The sequence below is a fragment of the Rhinolophus sinicus genome, linkage group LG05 (genome assembly GCF_036562045.2).
Source record: "Rhinolophus sinicus isolate RSC01 linkage group LG05, ASM3656204v1, whole genome shotgun sequence".
Taxonomy (NCBI): domain Eukaryota; kingdom Metazoa; phylum Chordata; class Mammalia; order Chiroptera; family Rhinolophidae; genus Rhinolophus; species Rhinolophus sinicus.
In genome coordinates, this window is record NC_133755.1 from 165377593 (window position 1) to 165390049 (window position 12457).

Consider the following 12457-nt stretch of genomic DNA (forward strand, 5'->3'; position numbering starts at 1 on the left):
CGTCTCTGAGAATTTGACTACATACCTCATACAAGTGGAATCATACAGTGTTGGTCTTTTTGTCACTGGCTTATTTCACTCAGCATCATGTCCTCACAGTAATCCATGTTGTAGCTTGTGACAGGATTTCCTTTTTGAAGGCTAAATAGTCTTACGTTGTTTATGTATATACTACATTTTGTTTATCCATTCATCCATTCATCTGCGAAAAACCTTTTTCTGGTTACCCATTGCTGCTGGGATAAAATGCCAGCTCCTCAGTGAGCCTGACCAAGGCCTCACCTGCTGCTTCTGCCTCATCCCTCCTACTTTTCATTGTGTTCTCTTTCTTGTTCAGATCTGGCCTTTCCTTCAGGCTGTTTCTCTACCTGGGCCACTTTCTCTACCTGGGCCTTGTCCCCTTGTTAGTCTGGGTCCTCTGAGAAGCCAACTAGAAAGAGACTAAACTGTGTGACGGTTTTATTACGGTAAATGCCTATGATAGAAAATGGGGAGGGAGCCTGATCAGGCTGAGAGCATTCTGATCTGGGCAAGGCTGACATCAGTGTCGGTGAAAGAGGAGGAAGAATGGAAGCCTTCTAGACTGCTGTGCAATTTAAAAGGATTTTGCAAAGCCGTGGGGAAGTCCTTGAGGCAAAGTCAGCCTTCAGAGGCTCCATTGCTTCCTAGGCATAAGCCTGCTGTGTGCAGTGTTTGGTGGGGAAAGCCATGGGAAGTGTGGTCTCCAAGGGCATGCACGGGTTTCAGAGTGCAGCAATCATGCTGGCGCCGTGGTGAGCTTCATTCTCCTGGCTAGCATCGTCCCTCTCTGCTTCACTAAGCAACCTGTGCTTCCTCTGCTAGATTGCTTTTTGATTTTTAAGGGTAACCCCTCTTATTTGGTTTTTGATGTTAACATTTTGCATAATATCTTTTATTTCAAGGGTATTCAAATGTTTGTGGTTTAAATGCAGAAATAGAGATATTCAGAAGTTGTTTTCTGTTCAGAGTGACTTTTTGTATACCTTTGTTTAATGTGTTTGTTTTACAGCATCAAGCCCAATATCTAGTCTCCCCTCACAGTCGAGGGTCTGGGCTGGGTGCTGGGCCCAGAGTGGGGACAGTGTCTTGGAAGCCTGACCCAGGGGTGGGACTTGGTGAGAGGAAGAGAGATGGGATTGGAGAAAAAGCTGCTTGGGGAGAAGCAGATCATCCAAGAGAATCATCAATCTGAAAGGGCCTCACAGTGAGAGAAGGAAGTTCTGAGTCACAGGATCTGAAGCCAGCAAGACTGGCCTGTAAGACCACTCTCTACCTTTTTACTCCTCTTGGATACAAAGAAAGTCGTAACACTAAGTTTTAGCTAGGGAGGATTTTCTTTCTTTTTTATTCTTTTTTATTCTTCCAGCCATGTAAAATAAAGATTATTTTTTAAATTTTGGAAAAAACTCATTGGCTTAGGATATATATATATATCCTTAGGATATATATATATATATATATATATATATATATATATATATATATATATATATGACGGCATCTAGGAGGGTTGTTTGTGTAAAGTACCTAGCTCCCTGCTCCTCATCATAAAGGCTGTGTTTCAGGGCGGTGACTTTGGGCATCCGTCCTAAATTGTCCTCAAACACTGAGGTCTCTATATAGGAGGATGAAATGAGATGCCTCAGTCCATTCTCCCAAGTCTGTCGGGCTACCCCTCCCCTTCCACACACAGTACAAACTCCTTAGGGATCGTAATGCTTATTCAATACCAAAATATTCAATTGCATGTGTATTGTGCAGAGAAATAACTGCAAGGCCATTTCTTCCCCTGTAGGAGTTGAAGACCAAGGAGAAAATGGAGGACCCTAAACTGGTGTTTCTTTGAGCTGGGAGCTCAGCTGGGCTGCAAGGCCCCAGCTCTCTCTCTCCCAGCTGAAGCTGACCTGCAGATGTACTGCTGCGTGGCCCCAGGTGCCTCCCAGCTAGCTGCCAGCAGCTGGGGCTCCAACTCTCGAAACATGGCTGTGGACCAAATCAAGAAAAGAGTCTGCAGTGGGCAGAGAGGATATACATGGAATGTTACCCCTTGATAAAAAAAATAAATAAATTAGTCTCTACGTGACAAAGTCAGGAATTTCTCTGATGGCTAGGAATGTTGAACTAGTTTATTCATTTGCCCTGCCCTGTGGTTTACCCTGGTCTAGTGCTGCTTTAAAAGGTCATAGATGAGGTAACATGGATTCTCTTCATAATCTTCAACTGCACGTTGTCATCTGGTTCATGGAAGAAACCTGTCAAACAAGAAATGTTACTAAGTGGTAAGATATTAAAACATGCACTTACCCAGGAGAAAGTAAAGCTTCTGGGAAACTGAAAAAAAAATACCTGTTCTTTTAATGCTGGACCTCATCCACAGGGTAGCTTCTTGTGTTTGGTACCTGCATGAGCCATTATCAATATCTGAAGTAACTTTGCAGAAAGTTCTCATGTCCAAAAGGAAATCACAGCTTTAGTAGCCAAAGTTGCATCTCTTCTCACTAAAATTACACATGGTAACCACTTTGAGCACCTCTTGCAATTGCAGAAGTCAAACATGACTTGTATTCATCTTTTGTTATTGGTATGTATTGAGTATTACAATTTTAATACAGTTTTTTCCTTTCTTAAAATGTGTATACATCTTTTGGCACCCTCTGTGTGTAGATAGATATAGATAGATATAGATATAGATATAGATATAGATATTTCCATTTTTAAATTTTTCACAGGGTCTTAAAAATAGTAGATACTACAGTTTACACCTCAAATAAAAACTTCTGTAATTAAAGGTGTACCACGTTGCAACTGGACAACTGAATTCCCTCCTTAAAGTATACTGCAAAAACAAAACAAAACAAAATGAAAGGAAACTTCCATGATTTATATTACCAACTCCTCTGATTTATTTGACAGAAGAAAGAGGCTGAATTTGCCGAAGACCACATACCTGGTGTAGGCTTGGTTGGCAGTATTTGCCTTCTCCATAGCTATACTTGCACACCACATAGTTGTAATAAATCACCAGGTGTGGTTAAGGCAACTAAGAAAAAGGGGGAGGGAAATTACTGCTCCCTAGTGTTTGGTAGCATAAAAACACAGTGTCATCTCAAATATTCTTCAGGTTCTTGGGTCAAATAAATTAGCCCACACTCTGACATGTGAAATGGCCAAGGATTTTGCCCTGGACTCTTCCTTCTCCGTACATTCTTTGTAGGTGACCTCATCCATCCCATGGCTTCCTACCTGCCAGTGATAACTTCCAAACCTCTGTGGAGAAGACTGACCGATGATGACACCGGCAGCTCTCTTTAGTTTGCCTGACAAGAAGCAAACACACAGTCTCAACTTTACACAAGGTACCCAGCTGCTGTTGGCATGAATGGACAACCTCTCTGAGCCGCTGGCACCCAAGCTAGACTCTTTTTCTTCTGTTTGCAACACTGTTCTTTTCACCTTTGAAAACTATAGTTTTTGAGTAGTAAGTGTCAGCTCAATCATGTATCCAGCTGGGTCTTGCCCGAGAATACCATGGGATGACAAGAGATTCCATAGGCATCGTCCTGAGGCAGCCCCCCACCCTATGGTTCTGGCCTGTACCCTGTGACAGTGGTGGCATTTGCCTGAGCCATTTACTCAACACTCTTTCTGTTTAGCATAGATTTCTCACCTGAACTCCAGATTTTTATATTCTGTCTATTTGACCTCTCTTCGTGAAGGTCCCACAGGTTCCTCAAACGCAGATTCTGTTCTTTCTGCTGTGGCCCTCCTTCAGTCAATGGAATCATTTTCCTCCCAGATCTAGAGGCAAGATGCCAGAAGGACCTTCATTCAGTTCTATCCTCTCTGTCCACAACTCAGTGATATTAAAGAATTGCTGTCGGTACTTACTAAAACAAAATGAGTAGTTGTGAGCTATTGTGTGGTTAATGTTATCCAAAATGCATACCAGATTCTTGAGCTGGGAAGGCAGCTACAATTTCCTGTTTGGATTTGTCCTAATGGGCCCAACAAGAAAGTATTTCACACATCAGGAATTGTGCTTTGATTTACGTTTATATTTACATAATCCTTAATGTGATTGTTCATTCAATAAATGTCTATTAAGCACAGAGCTGATATTAATTTTAGTTTAAACTTGCATACACATTCATTTTATATATGTAAGTTGCCCGAGACCAGGTTCTTGCAGCCTGTTGTCCCAGCACAATTTTGAATAGCTCTTTCTTTCACTTTCACAAGGGTCTGGGAATGGATGTAAATTATCTGGTCACCTAACATATACATGATATACAATCTGAGTGTGCCCTAGTTTGACATTTTTTAAGTTAACCCTGCCTTTTAATACTTAACCAATTTAGGCTGAGACCCCATCCTGAGTGGCTGCAGGAAGACCCTGCCTTTTGTTAGATTGTCCCTCTCCTTGGTGTGATGCCTGTGGGGACAGAGCATGTGGCCTTTCTTTCTTCACTGCCATTTCCCCAATCATATTTATTATTTGCCAAAAACACAAAGTAAAATCAATATTCTTAAGGAAAAATGAGAAATTTAAAGTAAACACAAGGAAGGGAGAAAATAAGAAAAACTAAAATGTTGAAATTAAAAATAAGGTTTAAAATAGGAATGTAATGAAAAGTGAACTATTACAACAAGGTAAAATAATTATATTTAACTATAAAATTAAAGCCACAATATGTAAAATAAAAACATGAACATAGATTTACAAAACCATTCTAAATTAAACTAGGAATAAGCATAAGTTTAATAAGATGTAAAAGTAATATTTTTAAGAAAAATAAAGACAAAGTAAGCAAAACAAGATAGAAGCAGAACACTTAAAGAATCAAGAACTGAAACAGAAGTGGGGAACAGTAGTTCAATGAACTAAGTGAAATAATACAGGTAAAGTTCTTCTTGTCGTAAAGTGATGCTGAGACACTGCTCCGTAAAACAAAATTTGTTTCTAATAAAAGTTGGAAAATGAAAGATGAGGGGGCAAAAAGAGGAGGGGACAAAGAGACTTGGCGAAAGCAGTCTAAGAATCCTTAGAAAATTCCCACTCAGACTTCTCTGTAGCTGAGTCCTGGATTGCCGGGAGAGAAGAGGTACAGGGCAACACAAATCTCCCTCACCGCTGCCGCAGCAACCTTACACCTTTTTGTGGTCTCTATGGCCCAGAACTGTTGGAAAGAGCCTTATTACAAACAATTGTGTTAGAGAGTTGGGGTTGGTCCACCTCACACGTACTCAGCCTCCAACGCTGTGTTTTGGAATCCAGAAGAATAGTGTGCACAGGTGTGTCTGAGTACCTGGAAAGTGTCTGGTAATCCCTAGTGTAAGTAAGCAGATGGCGTCCCCTTCTCACTGCTGGATGAGGAAATATGTCCTGGTGATGATGGTATCTAGGGATAAGATTTTGAAAATCTATGCCGCGGCCATGTTTCTTCATAATGTAATTGAGATAAAGAATGGGTTTCAAAATCACCTGGAGGTTGAATCATTTAGCTGATGTTGAAATAAAAGGGTGTTAGCATGATGCTAGGAAGTGAGAGCTTTCTGGTAAAGGGGAAGTGAAGATTCTATCAAGGATAAGACACACCTTAGGAAAACGCAGCTTCCCCATAATAATTAATGTACCTATTCATACACAGAAAAACAGCAAGTGCACCTTCAGGAGATAGGCGTGCTTAGGAGAAAGAGGTAAATGATAAGAACTCATGCCAATAATGGGGGTTCAACTGAGGAAGCAACTTGGAGGGAATACCATGGAACCCTTCATCTGCTCTGGACATACTGTATGAGCACTCGCTAAGGAATGCAGAAACCCTACTGTGATAACAGGAACTAACACTTGAGCATGGCTCAGAATCATCAACTCTGAGGTGAGAATTCAAGAAGCTGGGGTGGGGCTCAAGAATTTGCATTTCCAACAAGTCCCCAGGTGATTCTGATGCTTTGAGAACCACTGGCTTACATTTAAAGGCATGTTAATTATCTCATGAAACAAGCAGATTGGTGGGCAATGGTTTCCAGTTGCCTGTGGCTCACTAAGGTCTTTGAGGGTCACTTTCTAATTTACTGTCCTGAAATCTTTGGGTGTTACTTCTTATCCAAAGGCTTGTTCCCTCGTGGTCACAGGATGGCTAACAGCCCCACGAATTACATTTTCCCACCGCCTCACGGAAGGCAGGAAGAAACAGGGAAGAGATAGCACAAGCTTTGACTTCCTGAGGCTGGTTTTTAATTCAGAAAGAAAATTTTTTCCAGAACCCCCTGCCTACCTTCCCTTATTTTTCTGGGCCAGAACTGGATCACATACATGCCCACTCTCCTTATCCCCACCCCAGACCAATTACTGGCAGAAAAGATAATATGAAAATGTCTGGTTTAAACAAATGATTAAACCCTTGGGGAAAAGGGAGGCATCTACGGCTGTTGGAAAAGCAAAAAATACTGGCTACCACAGGGACTTACCTTGAGACAAGGCACCCTGCTACATATTTTATATACATCATTTAATTCTCACAACATTTCTCTGAGGTAGATAGGTATTATTATTCCCACTTTACAGATGAGGAAACTGAGACTTGAAGAGTATATTGCCTACACAGCTAGGGGAAAAAAATGACAATTTGAACTAGGTTTATTGACTCTACAGTCTAAACAACACGGGCATACCTCCAAGATAGCACGGTTTCTGTTCCAGGCCACCTCAATAAAGAGAGTATTGCAATACAGTGAGTCGTAATCTTTTGCTGGTGGAGGGTCTTGCCTTCAATTCGTAAAAAGAATTCAACACCTGGGAGACACACTAAAGTGAAGCACAATAAAATGAGGTATGACTATACTTTACACTGTGATGTCTTTCTTGCTGCCTCTTGTTTTACCTATAGTTCAGAAAAATTGATGCTATCATGATGGCAAGCCTTAATTATGGGCAAAAAGACTAGTTTATTTTCTGCTTACTATATAGGATATATGTGTACTGTATTTTATGAGATTTAATACAAAAATTTAAATTCTGTAAGTACTTTAAACAAAAAGAATTCTGTCACCAAGAATAATGTTTTCTTATAATATCACATGCTTTAATTTGTATTATAATAAATGAGATCAGGCAGAGTAAGAAAGACACTTCTAAAGTCTAATCTGGAACTTCCCAAGTTTTGTACACATATCTGCAGGTAAGTGTAACTTATACTTACTCGTTTCACTTTACAATTACATGTGTGATGGGAAGGTAGGATTTATGCTGGGCTTTGGAGGAGAGTTAGGTGAAGAAAAGCCGCATGGGAAAAAGCAGGAAAGGGATAGAAAATGGCTTAGCATCTTTACGGGACACAGGTCCCAAATGATGGAGTTTCACATTCTTGTTTATTCACTTCTATATTGTTTGCACTGTATGCAACTTGAACCTGTTTTAGTAAAGATATTTTCATTCTGAAAAGATAAAGAGAGAAAAGTAAGTGTAGAAGCCACATATCAAAGGATTCTGGGGAATACTGAAAGTAAGTGACTGGATTTGGAAAGTATGGGTTTGAAAACAAGGGTTTAAAAACAATGGAAGAAGGAAAGTTAGCAAAGGGGTCAGCAAGATTATCCTTTTAAAATATATGTGTGGAAACAAAGCACATCCCTGTGAACATATCATCAAAGCTAGAGAAACTAACTCTAGTCAGTATGTGCATTAGTTATGGCAAGCCTTTATTATGGACAAAAAGGCTAGTTTATTTTCTGTGCTACATAAAAGTAGCACAAAACTTTTCAGGTTAAAACAATAAATGTTTATTTTATTTGTGGGGACAGAGTCCCAGAGGGCAGTTTCCAGGCTCTCGGCCTCACATGGAAAGGTGCTGGCTCAAGTAGTAGATGGTCATCAGCTGTGACTATTTGGCCATCAGCTGTTACCAGTTAGCCATTGGCCACTGATATAACTGCCGTGGCTACGCTGGTAGGTTGGTTGATTGACAGAGAAGCGCACCACGGATTGCAGCTAGCAAGTGCCGTTAGCAAGCAGATTACATTGCAGATCGTGTGGATCCTACTTCCTGTGTCTCGACCAGCCACCAGCGAGAATAGTGGTATGACTCCCCTATCTATGGCTCCATTATTGTTCCTTTTTGGCCTCACCATATCCTGCGTTCTTGTGCGGGGAGCGGGAGCTGCGTCCCTGCATGACAACGGGTCGTTCTGGTTCAGGGTCTCTCATGAGGTGGTAGTCAAGATGTTGCTCAGGGTTAGTCATCCAAAGGCTTGACTGCATTGGAAGATCTGTTCCCAAGCTGACTCATGTGGGAACCTCAGTTGCTTGTTGGCTGTTCTTCACTACATGGGGCTCTCAAAGGGCTGCTCATGACATAACAGCTGGTTTCCTCCGGAGGGCATGATCTGAGAGAGAGCAACCCAGATGATGGCAGCAGTGCCCCTGATGACCTGGTGTCTTTTGTTTTATATTGTTCACTAGAAATGAGTAACTAGGTCCAGCCCACATGGAAGGGGAAGGGAATTAGGCTCTATCTCTTGAAGGGAGGTGTATCATAGAATTTATGGACATATTTTTTAAACCACCATAGAATGCATAAAGAACATCATGGCTTACACACACACACACACACACACACACACACACACACACAGAATAATTTAAACAGAGTGAAACATTTCTCTTAAGAAGTATGTCAAATGCACTTCCTGAACATGAACCATTTCAGTGTTACAAAATCTGTCTTAATATTGTCATTTTCTAATATTGTCAGTTGTAACAAATGTCACTATGCAGTACTTTTCACATTTTGTTCCAACACTCAAGTGGATATTTGTCATGTCTTGCAGTTGCCAGAATCTTTTGAATACTCTTCCTATGTTTAGGGAATTTCCTCCATTTTTGAGGCCTGCTTCCTAAGGTAGAGCCAGAACTTGGCTTCCTAGCTTCCCTTGCAGCTAGGACCTAGGGATAGAACTTGTGGTCTACTTCCCAGACCATCTGATGTAAGATGTGAATTTGGAAAAGAGCAGCATGACCCAGACTCCGGTAAGAATGAAGGCGAGGACTCCAGTCAATGATGGAACCAGACCTTGGACTCTTCACCTGAGAACTCTGCTTTCCCTGCCGTAGCTTCATTCTCAGATAGCCTGTCTCTCTGTGCAGTGCTCCCAGGGCTCCGTTACAATATCCTCGTTGATCAGTCTCAGAATTTTAATGTATGGCTTTATTAACAAAAATAATAACTTAGTGGCACAAAACAATAACATTTTAATTCTGCCCACAAAAGTGAAGCACTGGATAGTGGGAAATGGAGCGGAAATCCTGGAAAAGGAGTTGACAGAGCAAACTAAATCTTTTCAGCACAGCAAGGAAAGCGTTGCTGAACAGTGAAGATCAAGGAACGTAAGTGTCCAAGTGCACGGCTGAGTCGTGGGAACAGGGAGGAGGCCACGGAACTCCCAGTGAGGCGGTGCAGTGGCTGTGGTGCCTGCAGCCGGCAGGAAGGGCAAACAGTGCCACACACACCGCCCTGCATTTGCCGTGGTACAGTATAGACACAGGTTTCTACACAGCTTTCTTCCCCGGTGATCTGTGACACATGCTGCGAAGAAAAGCGACCCACTGGTACAAGGGTCCAAGAACTCTCCTGCTGCCCGTGCAACTCATTTCTTGACGTTTATGCTGTTGAGAGTAAAACAAACCAAACACCGCGCTCTGGGCTCGGTCCCCGCACCACCGCGAGTCTCGGGCGCCTCCAAAACTTGCTGCTAGGAATCCAGAGGTTGACTGGAATTTGTTTCCCGCGCCCGCGCACCTCGAAACCGAAAGCAGAATTGGCTGGGACCTGGGCGTGCCGCCGGTCGTCCAAAGCGCGCGGAGCGCCAGTGCAGTTGCCCTCGCAGCCGTGGCGGCCCGGGGGCAACAGTGAGCTGAGGCGGCGGGCAGCGGGGGCTCTGGCGAGAAGGCTACTGCCGCTCCGGTCGGGAGAACTGGAAAGGCCACGGCGAAAAATCGAAGGATTTCAGAAGGAGGGAGCGAGGAGGACGGTGGAACAGGCCTTGTAGGAAGAGCGAGAGAGACACCCTTCGCCTGCACCAGGATGGCCGAGTGGTTAAGGCGTTGGACTTAAGATCCAATGGACATATGTCCGCGTGGGTTCGAACCCCACTCCTGGTAGAAGCTTTTTCCCTCTCACGTTAAAATATTTTATATATTTTTAAAATATCAATTTCACTGAACACACCACGCCTTGGACTCAAGAATCCCGCGTTCCCTGTGCCCGAGACCAGGCAGCGGGCAGGTTGGGCGTGGGGCACGGGCGGCGGCCGCGTTTCCGGCGGCGCCTCAATAGGCCCCGGCTGCGCCGCCTGCAACGCTCGCGGGGCCGAGGCGGGGCCGGGACTCAGGCGGCCGCCAGCGCTGCCGGGTTCTGCTCCCCAGGTTCGGGAGCCGGCGGCGCGGGGAGGGCGCTGGTGACGGGGTAGCGTGGTTAGAAAACTGCCCCTGCAGAAAGTCAAGGATAATCTCTACCTTTTTTCTTTCTTTTCGCTAAAATTAATTATCTGCACACAGTTCTTCCATGAACTCCTCGTAGCCTGAGACAGTACGTATCATAGTTCTAAAATGGATCCTAACTTGCGTTTGGCTTACGTTTAAAAAATACAAATGCATGGTGTCGTTTTGTATCATAGTTTTTTGTTGGTTTGTTTTTTACATGAAAGGAATGAAAAACCTAGAGGGGAAAAAAGTTGCAAGTACAGTGCAAAGAGCCCTTTATTTAAAAACATGTGAGAGTAAGCTACACTAGATGCCGCACTACAACCATTAAAATGAGGACATTCACCTTGATGCTTCATTATCATCTAACCCCAGACCCCATTTCATCGCCAGTTGTCTTTTATAGTAAAAGGCTCCTGTGCAGAATAACGCATTGCCTTTACTTGTCGCATCCCCTTAGGCTTCTTCAATCAGTAACCTCCTCAGTCCCACCTGACTTTTGCGAGCTTGACCCTCCTGAGGATGACAGGCCAATCCTACGTAGCACATCCCTTGGCCGGTTTGGGTTTGTCTGTTTCCTCATGATTAGATTCAGGTTCTGCTTCTTCAGCAGGACTGTGCAGAGATGGTGCTGTGTTCTCATGGCGTCCTCTGAGGTGGCATGGTTTTAATGTGGCCTGTTCCTGATCTTAATTCACTTAATTAAGCTTCTCTGCCAGGCTTCTCCACTGTAAAGTTGTGCTTTTCCCCCTTGGGATTAATACATATTTCGAGGAAAAGTGCTTTAAAACTATGTAATTATCCAATTACTCATCAAACTTCCCATTTTCTTCAAGTAGTTATGGAATCGTAAGTAATGTAAGTATGTACGCATGGTGTCCTATTTTAATTAAGGGTTACCATCCATTCTACAATTATTTGTCTTGATGCGCAAAGTGTCCCAGATTTGGCCGGTGGCAGTCCATTCAAATTGCCTTTTGATGTCTCCCTCATACTTTAGCACTTCCTTACTTCCTAGTTCAACATATCCCTTGCTTACCTTGTATTTTCCCTGACCCAGCCCTAGAACCAGCCATTTTCAAAAGATCTCTGGTTCCCTTTAGTGGAAGATGGTATTTAGAAACCAAGATCTCAGTGCTAGGTGTGCTTATTGCTTTTGATGGGTTTCTGGTCCCAGCCCCTCTCCGTGCACAGAATTAGAGAATATGTGTCTGTCTGTATATCTACCTTCCCACCTACCTACCTGCCTATCTAATTTATATCTAGGAGTTCATACCAATACTTCCAAGTCTGATTAAACACTGCAGATTTTATTTAATTTTTCTATCCATATTTGTAATTCCCTACCCCATCCCAAGTGTAACATCTACCATGTTTGGGCCCATCTAATAGTTTTAAATTGAATTGTACCTCTAGGAAGAGAGAGAAAGAGAGAGAGAGAGAGAGAGAGAGAGAGAGAGAGAGAGAGAGAGAGAGAGAGAGATTTTAATGAACCACATTTATAATGAGAAAATATGAATTATGCCCAAGGTGCCAAAGGAGCAGTGTGGGAAGCCCTAATTCTTTCCAGAGAGTCAGCTTTAGTTGAGAACTGAAGGAAGAAGAGCGGGGTTCTGGGAGGAGCAGGGAGGAAAGGGAGAGACACAGGTGGGGAAAGCCATCTGGAAACCATGCTAAGTTTGGTGTCTGGAGTCCACTGAAGGATTCGAAGCAAGAAGCAATCTGATTAGTGTTGCGTTTGGAAGCAGCTATGTCTATTGATGTAGAAACTCTTGATCAGTCTACATAGGCTTGGGAGAGAGGGCATGTTGAATTGGCAAGAAATATTTTTGGGGGGGACAGGAATTTGTTTAATTCAGTCAATAGCCAGTTAGACTCAGCTCAGTCTATCTCTCTCTTTTCCTTCTTAAAACCTGAGCAAAGGAAGGAACGATACTGATGGGAAGCCTTTCCAGC

The 12457-nt window shown here is 43.0% G+C and overlaps 1 non-coding gene across 1 annotated transcript; it reads left to right on the top strand.

Annotated features, from left to right (window-relative positions):
- Window positions 1–10097: 10097 nt before the first annotated feature.
- Window positions 10098–10180, top strand: TRNAL-UAA (transfer RNA leucine (anticodon UAA)). The gene has a single exon. It is a non-coding gene; the product is annotated as a tRNA-Leu (tRNA).
- Window positions 10181–12457: the final 2277 nt, after the last annotated feature.